Below are 22,676 nucleotides of genomic sequence, written 5' to 3'. Positions count from 1 at the left end.
ATCGTATGTAAAACCGGTAATTGCTTATAAATACGGAACTGTTTATAAAGGACACACTGACGCGGTCAGTCTAGCGGACGGACACACCGCCATGACAAACGGTACCTCCACGTTTACAGTCAAAATAGCGGATTTAGAAGTGCGTTTTTCAGCGGTTATTTTAGACGACCTGTATTGCGATGTATTACTGGGCCATGATTTTCTGATTGATCAGAAAGTCGTCTGGGACTAATCAGCAGGAACAATACACTTAGGCACTAAGAAACGTACAACCGCTTGCTGGAAATCATGCGCAAGACACACGATCCGCAAACCAGATCTGACGCAGTTATAAGTCGGGTTATTGGCAATGCTCCTGATGTTGTAGAAGAGTTTGGTATGTATACCAGATCATTCTATACACTCGAAGGTCACTACTCCAACCTCTGGAAGTATGACAAACCACTACTCCCTCGTCCAATTGATCCTATCTCTTAGATAGAGCAATCGACGCAACACGAAATGCTTTTCGCCTCAAAAAGAAAGTGGACGCGATCTCTTGGAACCATTTAATATCAGTTCCGTTTATCTCGAGCTCATCCGCAGGATGGGGCTATGTAGGTAAGAAAAGAGATTCAGGCAACCAGAAAAAGGCAATCACACGTGCCGTTTCATCACTATACTGGTGGCTTGAGACAATTGATGGTAAGACAGACCGCCCATTCAGATACCGGATCTTATATGGACACGCACGCAACTTGGGACCTTTGAGTCACCAAAGATTCGTCACGTCTGGGGAAAAACGTTTGAAAACGTAATCCTTTAAGGAATTACCGCCTCGCAATTGATCAACGCCTACCAAAAGAAAGGACACCCAATGCCCATTGGTGTCAATATGTACCGTAGGCTCCCAACAATTATCCAAACCACTCTCACAACCGATGAGGAATTACGCTATGTTGTCGGTCTCGACATCAGTTCCAGTGACACTTCCAGGCGGCAACCCTGGCTGATTAGAGCTGCGTTTGACGTTCTCTCAGAGAACATTAACTTTACCAAAGCTGAACAGATCTTCAGATTTCAATATTCTAGTGAGCATTTTATCAACAGGTCCATTGTAATGACCGATTGTCGTATATGGCTCAAACGATTCGGCATCCCATCTGGTAGCTAATTCACACAACTAATTGGATCCGTGATTAATCACATCATAATTAGCTCAGCTCAAGATATATGAGATATATAAGACGTATGTCCTAGGAGATGACTCCTTGTGCGGGGACCTATCGAGTTAGGCCCTCCTGACTTAGAAACGTTCGTACACCACCTCAGCACCCTCGGCTTTACACTAAGCACACACAAGTGCGTAATCGCCAACCGCCCCGAAAACCTTGAATTCTTGGTCACGTCGCGAAAAGTACCCGTGTTTCACGTGAAACCGCTGATATGATGAGACTTGCCCTATACCCGGTTACTGGACCAGCAGTCTCGATGACACGAGTTCGTGGACTACTGGTAGACTCCGGTCTTACTAATTGGCCCATATTACAACTCTACCGCTATATGGAAGCTTGATATGACCAACTTGGTTATAAATATATAGATAACATTCTGATTTTACATTTGGCCGATTTTCAACCCCAAGTCGGCACGGGTTAAACTTATCTGATCGGCCTGAAATTTTTTGTAACCACTTTTTATATGTATACACACAAATTTGGGGGGTGAGCCCGAAGAATTTCTAAAATTTTCAAAATAAGGGACACTCTAATATATATTAATAATTTACCCCAACTTACCTAACTTAAAATACTTACTAACTTGAAATGATAATAATTTTTTTGAAAAAAATAATATTGAGAAAAAAATTACTTATCTGAAATCTTTAAAAATTATATTTGTGTTTACAATTATACTCCTGGTGAATAACAAAATATTTAAATTCTTTGCACAAAAAAATAGATTAAGTAATTTATAGTTTTATTTTAAAATTAATTTAATTATTACTGTTTAGTTATTAGTAGTGTTTCCGTGAAATATTCGTTTATTTATGATAGTTTACCTTACGTATAAATACATTTGTTGTGAATTTATATATACAGTGAGTTAACTAAATATTTGAATTTGGTTTAAAAAATATAATTTGCCTCTCTAAATGCCATCGTCCTACAAAAAACCATTAAGTGCGATCTAAGCTATTAGAAAAATATTTAAACGAGTGATAAAACTATACTTACAGGTCTAGTATTAGATCTTCTTCGATTTAAGGAGATCTATGATAACTTGGAGAAAGAGGAGTGAGCGATGATGCCATATACAAGACTGATGGGGAGAGGTGACTCCCTGAATCATAGACAATTCCCGGATCTATACTACTGTGCAGTGACACATTATCTTGCGACGGGTACATAATAATAATAAATTTATTTATAATTTATATAAATCGAACCTTATAGTATATATGAACTATAGAGTATAAATTCTTATTCTTGTGTATTAATTACTTTCTATTTTGCAGTTTGTAATTAATGTCAAAAAAAAGGTCATAAATGGCATGAATGCAGAGCGCCCTCCCTAAAAAGCAGCAGCTACAGCAAAAGCAGCAACAGCAACAACTGCAGTAAAAGCAGCAACTGCAGAAAGATGAAAATGCTGCAATTCATAATATATATTTATTTAAATTTTTAAATAAATGTTTAATAAAATAACCGATTAGTTTTTATTGATTTTCACTATTAATTCTATGGTATATATAAATCAATATTATTAGACAAACATAAGTTGTATAAGTTTAGTACTTAAAAATAATATATATCGATAAACACGCTTTTGATAATTTGATCAGCAAATTATAAAAACTAAAGTAGAGTTTAATCTCACATTTATGTATATATTAACATAATTTAGGAATCATAAATGGTTCACTTAAAGCCTGATATTAATTTTAATTTAATATAAGTAAAAAATAACAGAGGCAAAAGCAATTGTTATAATAGCGCGTCATTTCCCTGGCTATATACAGGCTATGTTAGTGAGTATGCCGTCAAAGACTTTTCTAGAAGCTACAACGCTGTTAGGTGGGGAGGACGCGAATAGGAAAAGTATGTATCAGGTCAGTCAAAACAGACAAGCAGAGGATCAGGGAAAAATGGAGGAGGAACGAACGAAAGAACGTCGTAATCCCTTTTATCGCAATAATAATATACAAAAAAACAATCAGTATGAGAAAAAACCTAATTATAATAAATATGTTCAACATAATGATAATAGGTCAATTAATAGAAATGTAAATAAAATAACAATAGATGAGGTTCCTGAGGAAAGTGACCCTGAACCAAGTACAAGTTTTACTTTCGTAAATATAGAAAACGACAATACAAAAAACGAACTCATGACGACGCAACAGGGACCACATCAGCGCATGACGGAATTTATCATAAATAAGTAACGTCTAGCGATGCGCGAACGCCCCAGTTGCTCTGAGCAGCACATTGCAAATCGGGTAGTCAGTCTGTTACGTAACGAATATTACGGTAACGTAAGAATGCGATGTCCGCGTATTTTAGATGACTTACGCGTAATCGCGAACGATCTAGACCGACCGATACGTACGGGTAGACTTATCAATAACACTAATCCGTACGTGGCTGCTATATCACCCTCGCAACAACCGCAAAGAACGCGACCTCGGCCAAACGCACCGCCCGATCCGCGTCCCCCCCGACCCTGTCGCTTTTGCGGAGCCGATCACTGGCAAAGCGAATGTCCTAACAGACCCACAGTGCCGGGAAACGGACAGTAGCCACGGAGAAACTAGTCCATTCTCCGGGCTCACAAACACAATTCCGCCCAAAACATTATCATATTAATCAGAGCGCCGACCAAACCGCCCGTTCAGTCAACTCGGGTAGCAAAAACGGATGCGCTTTCTGCGAACAAAATGACTCTATTTTAAATAATCTTACTATCAACCACACTTCTATCACACCACCTTCGCCAACACCCCTACAGCCCCACTGACATTATAGTGGTCACGCTGTAGCACCACACCTCACCACCACCACACCCCTCAACCACAATGAGGACCATAAGATTATTCAAAATACTGGTCACCCGTTCGTAGACGTAATAGGTAACGACTACAGCGCGAGTCAGGCCTACGATATGTTGGGCACCGTGGGGGAGGGGAATACGGAAGGAACGGCCTACCCGCTTATGGCAATTAATACTGCCTGCGAACAAACCGTTTCAACGCTCCCCGTTCGAACCGCTAACCACCTGAGTATTGCCGCACAAACACGCCCGCGTAAAATTACTACTCCCGCTGTGGAGCTGGAATTTGACGGCTTTGTGACGGCCTTACTCGACTCTCAAACGCAAAAATCGTATACCACTCGAGCAACAGCTCACAAATTCGGAATTGTGCACAACGGACAAACACCCCCAGTTAGATTAGCTGACGGCCACACAACAGACACGGCCGGCACAGCCACTTTTATAACAAAAATTGCGGATCTACAAGTAAAGTTTACGGCTGTTATCTTAGAGAATCTGTACTGTGACGTACTCCTGGGACACGACTTTCTAACAGAACAGGAAGTCTCCTGGGACTACGCTGCATGTACAATTCACTTGGGCGCGACGCGACACACTACAGCTTATTGGAAAGCGAGTACTCAGCACACGCTACCCGACGTAGATCTCTCAACACTAGATATAGCAGGCGGCCCACATACACACGCATTATTAACGCGCACGATAAAAAATTATTCTGCAGTTTTTAACGACACGGTAGGTCGCACAAAGTTTATCGAACACAACATCGTTCTAAAAGACCCGACGCCTATCGCGCAAAAACCATATCCGTACCCGCTGCACAAACAACAAGCGATAGACGAAATGGTAAGCGACATGGAATCACAAAGGCTGATAGAACCCAGCACTTCTCCTTGGTCAGCACCAGTCGTGCTGGCCAAGAAAAAAGACGGCTCATATCGCTTATGTGTCGACTATAGGCGACTTAACGATGTGACCGTATCAGACGCGTATCCCATGCCTAATCTAAACGAAATGATTAGAAGCATGAGGGGGGCGAAAGTTTTCACGTCACTCGATTTAAAATCGGGTTACTGGCAATGCTCTTTACAGCAAAACGTACGCGAATACACCGCGTTCAGAACAAAATAGGGTTTATTTCAGTTTCGTGTACTTCCGTTCGGACTTAAGAATGCACCCATGACCTTCGTACGCTTAATGAACGAAGTACTTAGGGGGTACATCGATGACTTCGTTCAAGTCTATCTGGACGATATTTTAATTTTTTCGGACAGTGTCGAAACACATCTAGACCACCTTAGCAAAGTTCTAGAACGCCTAATGCGTCATGGCCTAACAAGCCACACTAAAAAGTGTAAGATCGGGTATTCTGAAATTTCTTTTTTGGGACACCGGGTGCATGGGTTAGGCATAGACAAAGAGCCGGAAAAATTACAGTCTATACGCGATATTCCAGTCCCACGCAATGTAAGGGATATACGAAAATTTTTAGGGGTATGCAACTGGTATAGTCAGTTTGTCAACAATTATGCTGACAGCATCGATCCCCTCACCCACCTTTTAAAGGAAGGGGAGAAGTGGTCGTGGTCTCAACCACAACAACGCGCTTTCGAGCACATCAAATGGGCAATATGCGATTCACCACGCCTTTCCTCCCCCGACTACACAAGGATCTTTTGCCTACAAACCGACGCTAGTGAACTAGGCATAGGGGCGGTATTATTTCAACACGGTCAAAAACCGGGGGAAAAGGATATCGTCGCTTACGCGAGTAAAAAGCTGTCGGATACACAAAAACGTTATGCCGCTGTCGAGCGCGAATGCCTAGCGATCATATGGGCAACCGATAAATTTAGGTCATACTTAGAGTATGCCGCTTTCGAGTTATACACAGATAATTCAGCGCTAACTTATCTGCACAAAGCAAAGGGAACAAACAGTAAGTTGACCCGCTGGGCGCTACACCTGGTTAACCAAAATTTCATCACGACACACGTACCGGGCAAACACAACGAAGCACCCGACATGTTGTCACGTCACCCAATTGACGGACCCCCTGTTGACGAAGACGCCCTGGACGACAATTTGTTAGGCGCGCCAATGTCTAGTCCGCCCACAACCACCGCCACTCTCGATAATATTTACTCCATTACCGAGGCAAACGACGCGATCTGCGACCGACCGTTCACGGGGGGGAAGTACGAGAGTGGCAAAACAACGACCAGTTCCTCTCTTCGGTCATAAAAAATTTAAACGCGCAACTTACGATAGCGAACGAAAAACCGGCCGCGAAAAATAAGGACAAATTTTTTTTGTTGGACGGTGTTTTACGTATTCGTATAGGCGCTGACGCACCGATAGTCGTCCCCACCAACAAAGTACAACATATAATTTGGCGGTACCACGACGATCCCCTATCATGTCACCCCGGATGGAGAGAAACACACCGAGCGGTCAAGCAACGGTTCTACTGTAAAGGGTTAAGAAACGCCGTGCACATGTACGTAAAATCGTGTCACATTTGCGCGTGCACTAAGCCCTTAAACAGGCGCCCCGAAGACCCGATGGTCAAGCGCCAACCCAGACAGCCGTGGGAAGTAATCAGTATCGACCTGATGGGACCGTACCCTAGAACACCAAGGGGCAAGACGAACCTATTAGTAGTAACTGACTGTTTCAGCAGGANCGTACCCTAGAACACCAAGGGGCAAGACGAACCTATTAGTGGTAACTGACTGCTTCAGCAGGTGGACCGAAGCGTACCCCATAGGCGCACCTACAACGAAAACGATTGTAGACGCGCTAGAAAGGGAGTTCTTTTCACGCTACGGTTATTTTAAGTAATTTTAAGCGACAACGGCTGTGCGCTCGTGTCCAAAGAAATGATCGACGCGATAAATCGGTGGGGGGCAGAGGCCTGGATTACACCGATATACCACCCACGGGCTAACCCAGTAGAACGAAAGAACCAAGAGTTAAAAAAAGGACTTCGCGCTTTATTAACAGAGTCGAGTCATACATCTTGGGATACAAAATTGCCACCTTTGTTGTTCGCTCTACGCAATAGGCGCAACGAGACTACCGGATACGCACCGTCCGTACTCGTATTAGGTAGAGAAGGTAAGAAACCGGGTGATTGGCTACTACAGCGAGTACAACCGGTAGCACCTGCTACTATCAATAACGACCGGTTAGAACGCGAACGACAAATCACTAGCACAAAAATAACACCGCCGCCCGTTCATATCAAAACAAAATACGCGGTCGGCGACGTTGTGTACTATAAAGCGCATCACTTATCAAACGCGAATAGACAATTTTGTGCGGGTTTTGCACCGAAGTGGTGGGGCCCCGTGAGATTAACCGAACGCCTCGGTAAAGGCGTGTTCTTAACGGACCAGTCCCCACCAAGGAAAATTCATGTCTCATGTATGAAAAAGCAAAGTTAGTAGTTTTTTTTTGTTATTTTTCAGCATGAGCAACAACAACAACAACAGCACCACCAACGACATCAACAACACCGACAACATCAGCAGCAACCCCAGCAGTGACAACAGCTATTGTCAGCCGGCCGTCGGGCATGTATGTGGACGGGGTGCTGGCGGCGTCAACACCAGCAACGACACCAGCACAGGAGGAGCAGCCGGAGACGCCGATGGAGCTAGAGGACGACGGCCTGGTTCGGGAGATGGACCTGTTCCTCTCCTGCCCCACCTCCCCAGCACAGCCGGAGCCCCCGGCCGAGTAAGAGCCACGGTCTCATGTATGAAAAAACAAAGTTAGTAGTTTTTTTTTTTGTTATTTTTAGCATGAGCAGTAACAACATCAACATCAACAACATCCGCGCCAACAACAGCAGCATCAGCAGCAGCACCACCACCACCAACAGTGACGACGACTGTCGTTAGCCGCCCGTCGGGCGTATATGTGGACGGGGTTCTGGCGGCGCCGGCACAAGAGACGACACCAGCCATCACCGCACAGAAGGAGCAGCCGGAGACGCCGATGGAACTGTAGGACGACGGCCTGGTACGGGAGATGGACCTATTCCTCTCCTGTCCCACCTCCCCAGCACAACCGGAGTCCCCGGTTGAGTAAGAGCCCCCCCCCACCCCAAGAGCGATATGCGCGGGAACTATATTCCCAATTCCCCTGCCTGCTACGCGCACTCCGCGGGGCATTACCAACCATCAAACATACAACGTAAGTATTGCGGCTTGTTATTGCGCTATGCGCCTTTAATATATTTGACCAAAACGGAACGCCATATACGCTATTTCAATTTGCTCTTAGAGTACAGCGGCGGCTTGGTGGGGGGGTATTTGACACGGCCACGGTGTTGTCAAACGTTGACACCACGCGGTCTTACAGCTCCTTCTCAGCCACCGCTTCACTGTAAACCGGACCGTTACACACACGCGTTACACATCGTCGTGGTGTAAAGTCCAACAAATGCCTCGCGTCGAATATCCCGCCGCAATAATACGTGCAGTCAGTCATCTTCGTGACACCACCAAACGTCAGATTCTCGAACCGCTTATAATATACACTTGTCAAAACCATCAACATTTATTTTCATATTGTGAAATCTTGTATCAGTGTTATTTTCTGTTACGCTTTACTTTTATAATCTTAGTCTAATAAACGGCTCGACGCCTTTTCAAATTAAACCCGAACTTGTGTCGCCTACCTTATTTCTGTTTTGTATGCGCGGCACTCAAGTATACACTCTAACACACCTAAACCATCTGCAAAAGTCAATGTTGAAATGGCTAGACTACGGTTGTTTGAAATAAAACATAAATTTTCATTTTTAACATCAGACAATCTGTCTATATATTGTGTTTCACACAATATAAAATCATTAAATAAATATTTCGAACACATACTTGCTGATAAAATATTATTAAAATCAAATATACTATTTTTCCAAGAAACTGGAACCACAGAAAATGATTTTTATAACATTGAAGTATTCACAGAGATATGTAGGATCAATCAAGTGCATGTCAATGGTAAAAGTGGTTCAATATGTTTCATAAATAATAACATACGCCATATTATCAAGTCAAGTAAACCCCCAGTTATTCCTCATAACAAAGAACATATGGAAATTATTTGGGATTTTTTATTATCATGGGATAAGGAACATATTTTATTTAATAAATAAAATAATATTTAAATTTGAAACATTTTAACGGTGTAATTTTAGAGGTATTCGAGAAAGTGATACATTTTTAAATTTTCTTTTTATTTTATAAATTATTTATTTATTTATTTATTCTACGGGATTGACCCTTATTATACAAAAATATAGTTACAGAAAATGAAATAAAAACAAAAAAAATGTTAAAAAATAAATTTATTTTATTCAACTTTAACTCTATTCGTCACAGACTTGTGACTTGTGCTATTTGAAGGTAAGTCATTTAATATATTATACTATGATGAGGTATATGTTGTTATATGTTGTTATATGAGGTATATGTTGTGACTCAAGTAAATAAAATTAATTTTAATATTGAACGAAAAACCGCGTTAGCCGCGCGGTAAATAACATGTTTAGCACGTATGATATCAAGTGCTTTTGATACCATAATATGTGATAAGGTTAATCCAAAAAACAGTTATCTTTATCGTTTTATCTAAATTCCTTGTATTACAGTTATAAAAAACGAACCTTACTATAGTAATTGTTAAATATAGTCTAAATTCTCAATCTTATTTATTATGTTCAATTTAGCAGCATGTAACTTTTGTAAAAAAAAAGGCCATGTAACCAAAAATTGTAGGAATAAGAAGCCTCCTAAACATAAAAGCACCGCCCCCTGAAACAGCAAACTACCCCCGAAGAAGAAAGCAACAGCAAAAAAGTTGTATAAATAACAATTTATTTGTTTTTTTTATTTTTATAATTTTATCATTAATTCTAAGGTGTATATAAAGTACTCATATAAGATTAACATAGGCTTCTAGAGTTTAGTACTTAAAAATATACATCAGTAAACACATATTATTTGATCAGCAAATGATAAAAACTCAAAGTAGAGTTCAATTTTATATTTATGTATACAGGGTGATTTTTTTATCATAACCCACTCAATTACTTACAGAATAATAATAATTTAAAATTTTTTTTTTATTATTATCTTTAGTTACACATTATACTTGAAATATTAAATATGTAACACTTTTTAAGTTCATCCNTATGTAATACTTTTTAAGTTCATCCCTTATGCCTGGTAAGGGTGTCAACTTTGTTTTTTTAAATGGTAACACATATTTTTAATTTAATAAAATGTTTGAGTTTTTAATTCAATAATAAATGGCATTTGAATTTTTAATAAAACTTAATTTGTTTATTAGATGTAAACATTTAAAGTTTAAAATTTTTAAGTTAATATATAGGTATAATACATAAGGGATTACAAATACAGGTAGCTAATTGGTTTTTTATAACATCGATATTAGCAGGTACACAGCATTGTTATTATCAGTTGTAGTAAGGCACATTGTTATGAGTTTATAAATACACTAACTGACAATACAGAAAGTATATCTAATGATAATCATAATTGATAATAAACAATCCGTGACTGAGACAGCAATGTCATAAAAATCCAATTAGCTACCTGTATTTACAATCCCATGTGTATTATACATGTATATTAACTCAAAAATTTGAAACTTTAAATGTTTATATCTAATAAGCTAATAAAGTTATATTAAAAATTCAAATGCCATTTACTATTAAATTAAAAACTCAAACATTTTATTAAATTAAAAATATGTGTTACCATTTAAAAAAACAAAGTTGACCCCCNACATTTTATTAAATTAAAAATATGTGTTACCATTTAAAAAAACAAAGTTGACCCCCTCCAAGGCATAAGGGATGAACTTAAAAAGTATTACATAGTTAAAAATTCAAGAATAATGTGTAACTAAAGATAATGAAAAAAAAAATGTTTAAATTATTATTATTCTGCAAGTAATTGAGTGGGTTATGATAAAAAAATCACCCTGTATATTACGATAATTCAGAAATCTACCAAGAATTTAAATTAGAAATAAAATACATACAGAATAAACATAATATAGTACCTGATACATTAACACCATACCTAGTGTATAATCAGGAGGTAATTCCGGGGGTCGCAAAAAGATTAGTTATAGCAAAAATAACTATAGTTCACTATAATAAAGAACTTAACAAATTGAAAAATATTGGTAAAATACAGGAGGAGGATGAACAAATAAGAAAATTAAGACATTAAGTTATTTTAAAACCGTCCGAGTATAAACACCACATAATCGCCGAGAATTTATGGTTAGAGAGAATAGACAATAAAGAATGGCGTGTTATGATACCAATGGTTTTAGTTATAGAATTGATTTGGGAGACCTGTGAGAAGGAGAACTGTGTTTTTAAAGGTATGTCGAGAATAACAGTAAAAATAATACGGTCATGTGATCTGTGTCACAAGACAAAAGTACTTAATAAAAATACGGCAGAACCTCAAATAATCCGTACACCAACACAAGTATTAGAAATTTGCTCATTAGACATGTTAGGACCGCTAGTAAAGAGTAAAGAAGGTGTACAATATGTACTAGCCATTATTGATACGTTTTCAAAATATGTAAAATTATAAGCTCTTAAAAGAGCTACTACAATGGCTATATTAAATAAAATAATAAAAGAATATATTGTAAAGGAGGGTTCCCAAAAAAAAAAAAAAGAAACCACCTATAATACCGATAAAACACATTATTAATTTCCCTGAAGTAAAAATAAATGAGGATATAGTAGAAATAGTTAGAAAAAATATAAGGGATAAAGCAAAAAAATAGAAGAGCAAACGCAGATATTAATAAATCTTTTATTAAATATTACGAGCATCAGTTGGGAGGGAAGTAAAAAAATTATTTTTTTTATATAAGGGAACATATAAAATAAAATAAGAATTAGGCGAAAATACATTTTTAATTTGTGATTTACAAAATACTGAGAAAGACAGCATTCAAAACGTTAGAAATCTGTGTCCATACTACTGTTTGTATGATGAACGAATCTCTAGCATTGTCTGTGGAAATGTATGAGAGGATGGAGAGCTTAATGGAGCGACATTACAACGAAGATGAAATATTAGCTATAAAATGGTCCGACGAGGAAAATATCCAGTTGGAAAAAACGCAACCAAATAAATTACCAGAGGTAAAATGGTAATCATAAATAATTTTTACGATGGTGGCCGAGGTGGACGTCGAACGAGGTAGACGTGGCCGAGGTGGACGTGGCCGTGGTAGACGTGGCCGAGGTCATAATAGTATATTTAATATACTATTAATGTATATTAATATACATTTTTTTTCAGTAAAATGGTAATCATAAACAATTTTTATGATCGTGGCCGAGGTGGACGTGACCGAGGTGGACGTGACCGAGGTGGACGTGACCGAGGTGGACGTGGCTGAGGTGGTCGTAGTAGTGTATTTAAAGTGAGCAAGTAGTTTTTCTTAAAATAATAATTTTTTCTGTATTTTTTTTTTTTATTATTTAAGCATAAAACAGTAATAGTATTCCAAACCAAACTTTAATTTTGTTATGATTTATATACCCGAGTAGCATATTATCGAGTAAGAGTACCCGTGTTACTTAAGAAAGTTTATTTCAAAAAATATTGAGATTTCGGACGGCAGTGATAAAAGCAATAAAATATCGAAAAAATGCCGAAGAAACATTATACGATAAAATTGAAGGTATTTAATAAAAAAATATCTAATAGTTTCATATTGCACTTTAGTCATCAATATTGGTTATAAATTAATTTTCAGGGGGAGGGGCAAAAATGATAATAAAAAAAGATTTTCAGATTTAGTAATGTACAGTATACATTAACTAACGAAACAGTAACTAAGCAGTAGCTAAATATACTGCGTACTCAATATGTTTTGTTACAGCATTACTAACAAATCCGCCACTTACATATGCGCCCTTTACAAAAAAACGCGATCTTTCTAAAATAAAGTCCTTTTAAAAAACTGTGTAATATTGAAAATCGCAATATAAATCTTATCTAAAACAAAACTTTTTTCACAATTGCAAGTTATGTTTTTAAATTTTAAAATATATAGTTATGATTATTTTATTATTATATTATTTTTTTTACAATAAACCCCTACTTGAGTAGTAATCAATCATACTGTCTCATCTTTATTATTATAGGTTTGCGAAATGATATTCTAATTTCATTTAACTCGGGAGGGAACTTTTTACACGTGATGCACAAATTACAAATAACAGCCCCGGTAAGTTTTTCTTTCATAAGTTATGAATCATAACTGTTACACATAATAATAATAAAAATAAAGAAAGACGAATTTATTCAGAATTTAACCTTATCCCAAAATGATAAAGATTTATTGAAACGCGAAACTAGACAAGCTAATAATTAAAGATGGCTTGTTGAGAGACAAAATAGACTAATCGCATCAAATTTCGGTAAAATTTGCAAAATGCGCCCTTGCACCTCTTACAAATCTACAGTTCATGATATTTTGTGTGGTAGTTTGACTTCGTCTTCTACGGAGTATGGAAAACAAATGGAAAATATTGCAATTAATTCCCTCGAAAAAGTAATAAATAAAAAAATTAAAAATTGGGTTTATTTATTGATAAAATAATAATTCCATACTTAGCTGCAACTCCTTAAATAATTAAAAATTATTTATAATTTTATTTGCAATATTTATAAATAGCTTTTTCTATATCATTTTTACTCGTGTGACTATAGCACGTCAGAACATAGTTTCCATATGGAAATAAATAGTGTTTTATCGATTAGTCAAAATGAATCGAATAACCAAAAGCATTTCATTATTAATTTACTTAAACAATGTAATCAATAAAAACTTAATTTTTTAGAGAATTAACTGGTAGAAGAATATATATGATTGCTCGTTTTTCAACATGGAAATGAGTCTGAAGTGATCTATGACTTTTCATCAGTTATAGTTATCACATGCAAATGTAAAGTTTGTATGATAAAAACTAAACTACATACAGAGGATTTGAAACAGGCGGAGATGCGGATAAATAAAGCTGTCGTAAATGCTAGTCGTGCAATTGGAATTGGTCATACTCAGCTACAAGAATTTGCAGGATTTCTCGACTTTCCCGTTTTGTGTAGTAGAGGTTTTTTGAATATTCAAACTGAGATAGTCGAAGTAGTTCTTACTACTGCATAGGATGAAATGAAGAAAGAAAATTAGAACTCGAATCTAATGACGTAGACATCGATGGCATGCCAGTTATTACTAAAGTCACTGAGAGCCAATGATCCAAGCGAAGCTTTAAGACGAAATATGACTTATTATTAGTGATGTCTCTGAGAAAATATTCTCAATAAGTTTCTGGGAATAGTTACTTTCCCGGAAATTTTCTTCAAGACTCGCAATCCCCAATATTACCATTATAATTATTTTTATGTGACGTATCTAATTGTTTTATTTTGGAAGACTGAGTGCAGTATTTTGGTGTAATAATAATGCCCTATTACTAATATAACTAAATTTTTACTAAATATAAATTATCAACTGGGAAAATACAAACTTATCGTGTACAGCAACCAGTATATCACATAATACAAAATACAAAGTGTATAATAATAATATTTACTAATATGCCCGTTATTACTTGTTCCTGTATTTCCTGTACAGTGTAGCGACTAGTACGCATTCATTGTTTTACTTCTTTAAAAAATTTAATTGGCATATAGTGCATTTTACTTTTACTTTAAAATCTTAAGTGGTGTTAACTGTTTTAAAATGATAAAAAAATCTAAATTTGTATCAAAATAATATTTTAATGAAGTAACCAAAAAATACAAAACTGCGTGGTATTGTAAATATGCACAATAAAAAATGCAACAAAAATAAAAATACACTTAATAAAAGCATGCAAGAAGAATACACTACTTCAAATGAAAGAAGATTTAAGTGACAAAAAAGCACCAATATTAAGCGCAAAAACAGAAATTCATTCAAAGAAGTAATTTTCCAAGATTGCTCAATTAAGAGAATCATAAATCTCTAATGACAATTAAAATACACTATTAATAAACTCTTTTAATTTTAATTGACATAGACCTTCATCAACCATCTACCTCACAGAATGTATTATTTTTACGCCATTGTTATTACAAAATAATTCAATGCCCGCTGAATTTTCCATGTATGTTCCGGATCAAACAATGATTCCGCTTATTAAAAAAAAACGTCAAAGAAAAATCGTAAAGATGAAGGTTTAATGTTAAAGAAATTTCACGATTTTTGAAAAAAATGATTCTCTATTCTTCAACTTAGAAGTTCATTTATACTTAGAAGATAAGTACCTGGACCCTCTATTTTTTTTCAAAAGGAAGTACATTACAAAAGCTTTTATCTAAGCTATGTATTATATGTCAGACTTTCCGAAACACTGAAAAGTTAAGTTGAAAAAATTCTTTACTTTATACGTGTTTTTCAAGTTTTGAACCCTCTCTGTATAAAGGGAAGAGATCAGATTATCAAAAAAAGTATGTCAAATGAAAGCTATAAGAACATATTACTAATGACGAAATAATTCTATTGATTTGTATATTTTTAAAAAAGTTATAGCATTTTAAAGTTAAAATTTAAAAATCGAAATTTTTCACACAACAAATGCACTTTTTCTGATACGGTAGTGGTGGTTTTCACCATGAAGACAAGCCGTGGTCCATCTATTTTTATTTCAAATGTAAGTATATATTAGCTTTAATTTAAGATATGTACATAGGTGTTAGACTTTCCAGAACATTTTCAAAAGTTAAGTTAAAAAAAATTATTTTTTGAAAAGAAAGTCCAACTTTCAAAACTCTCTCCTAAAGACATAAATAGTCAATTTTAAGTCTAACGGGTATTAAAATAGGCAGTAATTGATGAAGATGTTGCGATATTATTTAAAAATCACGTTCATACTATTTTAATGGAATCTTTATGGAAAACTTTTGATTCACTGATACAACTAATAGAACCTTTTGTCAATGAAATTACACTTTTAGAAGGCGATAAACCCATTATTCATAAAGTTTGTCCTATGGTTAAAAATTTAAAGATACGATTAACTGAGGTTGTTGAAGAGATAGATGTGGAAGATGTAGAAGACAAAAAAACCCTTTTGGAAATGTAATTAAACGATTAAAAAATATAGTTAATCCAGTTCAAATCGCAGCACACCTTTTAAATCCAAAAACACTTGGCAGTGATTTAACTATTGAAGAACATATTGATGTTTCTGAATTAATAACTTTGCTATGAACAGTTATGATTTAAATGATGATGAATGTCTTATCGAGTTAATAAATTATATTAACAGTATGTTTATTTTAAGTTTGTAACTCTCTACGCGCCACGTGATCTTATTCTCGCGCACCGTAGTCTATGGCCTTGAGACTAGACTGTCGTAACACATTCACCCCACCCTTCGTTACGCTCAACAATCATCTAGAACACTATTCCTGTATAATTTTATTTTTGGGTTTCGTACCCGTACAAAGCGTCCATATCAATATAATATATATATAAACATTTAAAGGTTCAAATTTTTTTGAGTTAATATACATGTATAATGTATAAGGAATTACAAATACTCGTAGCTAATTGGTTTTTTTTGGCTAATTGGTAAAAGACACATTGTTATGAGTTTATAAACACACTAAATGGCAATACAGAAATTATATTTATTAAAAATACACTGTCAAAGTATATGTGGCATTAATTTTTATAAAATATTAATTTCGAAAAGTTTAAAAACTAACCAAGTTTAACAAGAAATTGAATATTATATATATATAAATATTATTTGTTGATAGTTATTTAATGTGTGTACAGTTTTCCATAACATAAAAATAAAATATTTTTGAACTTAATATTAATATAGAATTTAAGTTTTTACTATTATTAAACGTCATGTGTAGTCAATAAGAAAATTCATTTTAAAATGCATACTTTTCTGATTTAGGGAACTTTCCTAGAAAAAATTCCGAGACATATCCATGATTTTACTTTCCCGGGAAAGTGCCCATTATTACTCATTATCTAGAATAGTAAGTCTCTACATGAACTTTAAGTATTTCGTCTGCTTGTTACACGGCTCAATAATGTTCGTTTTTTTAATTTGTTAAGACTGTCATTCGATTGATGGTAATACATTTATATATGTAATGGTACAGAGTTTAGATGTTGTAAATGTACTATTATTGTATGATTACTCGTATTATTATATAATATGCGGCAACATCGTGTGGGACTTTTGCATTCGCGTTATGTGGTGGCGGCGCTGGAAAAATGTTGTCATGCCTAACAAAGTGATAAGAAGATAAAATAATTGGTTGGTTATGTTTTAAAAAAGAAATGAAATACGTAATGATATCTATGTATTAAAAAATGAACACTTGTTTTTCGTTTTCTCTCTAAATAAAAACTAACAAGTAGCAATAAGATTTTTCATGATGAATTATATGGAAATATCAACAAACTATGTTTGAGAGAACAGCGAATAAATACGCACGAATATCAACTATATTTGAACTCCTACATCAATGAACACTGCATCACCAGTACAACTGAAATTAAGGGTAGAAATATAACTACCACTAATCGTACACATACTAAATAATAGTACATAGAAATATATGATAGTTTTTAAGACAGTATCAAGTTTAAAATACCAACTTTTAACGTCGCCATTAAAAATCAAAAATATGTTTACATCAAATGGTGGTAATAAAATTTTTTTTAAAAATTAGTGGAATAACTCTTAATGACTTTCCTCGTCAAACCGAAAATTTTAGGTCAACTAATAATTTTAACGTTATGTGTACACGTAAGCAACAATAATTGTATTAAAAGTTTTATTTGTCGGAATGTGCAACAAATATTGTATAATTTGTCAAAGGGCTTCTAGTTCGAACATTCTATATATACCAGATCACCAATGTTTTCTTAATTGAAAAAGCGTCAACATGCATGGAAGTAGATTGTATTCTGGAAGGATTTTCGAAATGCATGGTCTTGAATATAACTGTTTGATTGGTAATTAAAAAGTTATATACAATTACCTAATTATATTTATTGTATTACTACATAGATAGTAAAAAATGTTGCTTGACATGTGATGGAGATAGTAGTGCAACCAAGAAATTAGTAGAAAATCGACCATATGAAATAATTGAATTTAATATTAAAAAAATTGAATGTAAAACTCATTGTTAACCATTTTATTGATATCGGAATTTCCAAAATGTTATAAAGGTACTTTATTTAGAGTACTTAAATTTAATAATAACTGTTATGTTCTAGATCTATTTTTGATATGATAAATATTTTTTGAAAACACTAGACTAAAATTATAAAATACATTTTAATATTAAATGCTTATTTTGTCAAGATTGATAAACATTTTTTTCTTTTTAATAAATGATTTATTTATATGTGATCTACATTATATCTTCTTTCAATTATCAATTAATTTAACCAATAATAAAATAATACTACCAACTTTGATAACATAATATAACAACATGATTTTTTTTTTAATCACATCTGTGGCTATAGGTTTATTTGATATTTTTGATTGCCACTAAAATTATCTTTTCTTATTTTTAAAATCACTTCAAAAGTGCGTACTTGCGACATGACTTCTTAATCACATTGGCAAAGTACAGCTCACTTATTTTTATACTAGAAGTGCATATTAGCAACAAGATATATCTCAGTAATCATCTTAGTGAATACTCTTTAGTCATGTTAGTTTATTACTGCCCACTTTTTTATTACTTTGAATGTAAGTGACATTCAATTATTTGACAAGCAATTTGTATAATATGTATTATATAATATGTACTATCAAATATACCTTAAAGATAATCACCATATTATTACTATTATAATACTTTAACCAGTCAAATCAATCAACACATGAAAATAATAAGCAATATTAAAAAAATACAACATTTTAAGTGAATTTTCTTCATGTTAACTTAATTGATTATAAAAAACTTTTAAGATACATGTAGATTTCTTATTAAATATATATATATATATATATATCACATAGGTGAATTAATGTATGTATAAAATTAAAAAAGTGATAACCAACTTGACAAACATAAGCATTTTTACATTTTAAATAAATATAGTTATAAAAACTAAAAAAACACGCTTTAAAAGCACATCAAACAAAGAGTTAAAATTAATTTTTTAAATAAACTTAAAACTATAGTGAACGAAAAATACTAGTATTGTGATAAAAACGTCGGGCGCTTAATATACGAAAAATATGGCACAAAGCACCCACGATTTTATCACAATAATACTAGTATTTTTCGTTCATTATTGTTTTAAGCTTATTTTAAAAATTATTTTTAACTTTTTAGTTCAATGTGCTTTAAAAGCGTGTCTTTTTAAACTATATTTATTTTTCACTTTTTAGTTTCATGTTATTATAGAAGTTACTATCAATATCATGGTTGTAACGGGAAATCAGGGTTCGATTCAGGGGAGGGAGTCTGAGAAACGGCTACCACATCCAAGGAAAGCAGCAGGCGCTAAATTATCCACTCCCGGAACATGGTGGTAGTGACGAAAAATGACGATACGGGAATCATCCTTTGTAATCGGAATGAATACACTCTATATCTCTTAATGAGAATAAAGCGTGTTAATTTATATTTTTAATAGTAATTAGAATATATATATATATATATACATGTAAGGCAACATAAGTACGTAAACGTATCATGCACTAGGTATAGCTTTGTTTTGTGGGCGGGGGGAAACGTTATACCTAAGGTATGAATGGCGTCAGCGGCGGTAGGAATATATAAATATATATACGTAGGGCGCATTAGACGCGGGCGGTATTGGTCAGTCAAAATAAAAATTTGTTTTTATATATATAATTAATGACAGGCACGCGTGTACGGGTACGAAAACCAAAAATAAAATTATACAGGAAAATATTGTTATCAGTGAGTAGTGAGCGGGGTGGGGTGAATACGTTACGACGTCTAGTCTCAAGGCCATAGACGACGGGGTACGGGATTATAATAACACGTAGCTGGTGGAGACTGACAAACTAACACACAACATACAAGTGAAACTAATATAAGCGTGTTAAAAATGACATAAAATTACTTTGGAACTTTCGATTGACGGAACAAGAAAATGGCAATTAACTAACTAAATTCTGTACCACTGTGAATAAAACGAATTTTTTTTCTTTTAAGAGTTCGATTAAATGGAGATTTATATTTTTCAAATATTATTATTTCAATGATTAAAAAAAAGTCAACATTAAAAATGAGGCTTAGTGTAGCCTCAATAACTTAAAGAATTTAAAAATAAATGAATAACATATAAATAATACAGAAGGTGAGTATAATACAAGGTAGTATTACTTGTTCAAACAAAATAATTTCTTTCAAGTAAAAAATATTTTCAAGTAGTGAGTTGCCTTATGTACCAGAATAGACAATTTAATTAGACGGAAAGAACAATACGTTAAATAAAAGTATAAAAATAAATGCTCTATATGTTTAGGTAGATTTTGATTAGACAAAATGAGAGCTAATATTGTTTTAATGTAAAACGATAAAAAAATGCGATAGAAAAGAAATGGTAAAAATCTTTAAAAATATAAACCCAATTGTTGATTAAAAACGAAATCATTTCTAATAGCAATTATTATATATTCTATACTACAATTAAAATATATCTAAACATAAATTATCTAGCCCAAGTAATTAACATGAATTATAAATTCATATTTAGCACATACTATTAATTTCAGGAAAAAACAACTTGCAAATGTAGAAAACGCAATTCAAGTAAAATTAATTTCAATATTTTTTAAATTAAAAAATGAATACTTCATCACAATAGCAAGATTTTAAAAAACAAAGTTCAATTTAATCAGACAGTTAACAAAAAAATCAAACAAAAATAATCATATTAATAAGAACGTATAAAAAATTCATAAAAGCCACGAGAAAATTTAAATAGGAATTCCAATACCAAATACTTATAACCGACATTATAATCACATAATTAACATTTAAATAAACATATTACAATTTATATTTAATATTCAACATCACTATGACATTAACAATATCAATAACATATAAAATTTAAGTAAGCATACCTGAAAAAATACATCACGTCTTCATACATGTTAGAGTTTTGTACATCATAAACGTCCAATAGTAATTTTTTTGGCATTTAGAAAAATATACATTTAATTAAAAAAGAAATAGTTTATGAGTAATTAATTTGAACATATTAATTTCAATTGAATTTACCGAAAAATCTTCTAAGAAATACCAACGAAAAATAACGAGAATGCAATTTACCAATCACTAATATAGCTGAGTGCAACCAAAATCTGAAAACTACATGACTATACTTACAATCTATGGTAATAATATCGACTGACACTTTAATCAATATCCCTCCACTTATTTAATCACAGACTGCATCAAAATAACAAGAAAACCTTTTCATATAATCTGTGGCTAAATAAAATAAACCCAGTAATCAGGGCTATTTATAGAAATGTTTTCCCGAAGGCGATAATCAACATATAGGTTTGTAACAATTGACCTGTTTCCTTGTTTACTGAATACTATGTAATGTTTGTTACTATGTAGACATAATAATCATATTTCTACCAGTTTAATACAATTTTAGATTTGTGTGAAAATCTATTATACAGGGTGTTCAGTAAGTCAGGAAATGGGTTTCTATTGTTCTCATTGTTTGTAACAATGAGAACAATAGAAACCCATTTCCTGACTTACTGAACACCCTGTATAATAAAACCAGGAAAAAAACGCTTTTCTGGGAAAATTACTTGGCATGCTTGGATTTTGAAATTTTTTTTTTCAATGAAAGTACGTAGTCACGATACTCCAAGAAAATGATTGGCAAAGGTTGGAAATTTTTACCACTCGCCCACGAGCGTTTTAAAATTTTGACAGTTTTCAAAAAAAACGTTCACTGACGCCAGCCTTTTACGACTTAAGGTTTGAAATTTTAATCAGACCTGCTCAATGACATTTCTGACATTTACAAAAATTAATTCAATTCGATCATTTTTCACCGTTTTACAAGCTTTTTTTTTTAAAGTCCACGCTCATGGTTTTAATGAATTAAAGGGTAAGGATTCATTTCTACGCATATGTATATTGTGGCCCTGAATGTGTAGAAAATTTATTTTCATGACTATTAATTTTCTATACAATTTTTTTTTAATATATGTTTATTGTTGTCATATATGCATTGATTGGGTTAGTTTTTCTTTTTCTTTTATTTATTATGTTTTTTTTCTATATAATATGTTTATTTAATTAACCATACATATACTTTCTGTAGATTTCTTTTAAATATGTTTATAATACAAATTTTATAACCAGCTTACCGTTTAAATGTACTTGTTTTCGCTTTATAAATGTTTTTTTTTTATGTCACAACGCTGAGTTTATATTTGAGTGTGGACCGCCATGAGTAATGCCTAACGGCAGTTCCAGGACGGCCCACAGTAATGCCGACCGTGA

At 33.9% G+C, this 22,676-nt stretch overlaps 1 protein-coding gene and 1 long non-coding RNA gene across 2 annotated transcripts in view; one reads left to right on the top strand and one right to left on the bottom strand.

Annotated features, from left to right (window-relative positions):
• Window positions 1–22,676, top strand: part of LOC126893487 (collagen alpha-5(IV) chain-like) — a 208,400-nt gene that overhangs the window by 73,950 nt on the left and 111,774 nt on the right. The window lies entirely within an intron of this gene.
• On the bottom strand, window positions 2,048–21,695 carry LOC126910580 (uncharacterized). The gene is made up of 3 exons (XR_007705274.1): window positions 21,266–21,695; window positions 2,217–2,373; window positions 2,048–2,145 (listed from the first exon to the last, which is right to left on the bottom strand). It is a non-coding gene; the product is annotated as an uncharacterized LOC126910580 (long non-coding RNA).

This window comes from Daktulosphaira vitifoliae, unplaced genomic scaffold, assembly GCF_025091365.1.
Source record: "Daktulosphaira vitifoliae isolate Bord-2020 unplaced genomic scaffold, ASM2509136v1 Scaffold_1, whole genome shotgun sequence".
NCBI classification, from domain to species: Eukaryota; Metazoa; Arthropoda; class Insecta; order Hemiptera; family Phylloxeridae; genus Daktulosphaira; species Daktulosphaira vitifoliae.
This window is presented reverse-complemented; position numbering and strand designations above follow the sequence as displayed.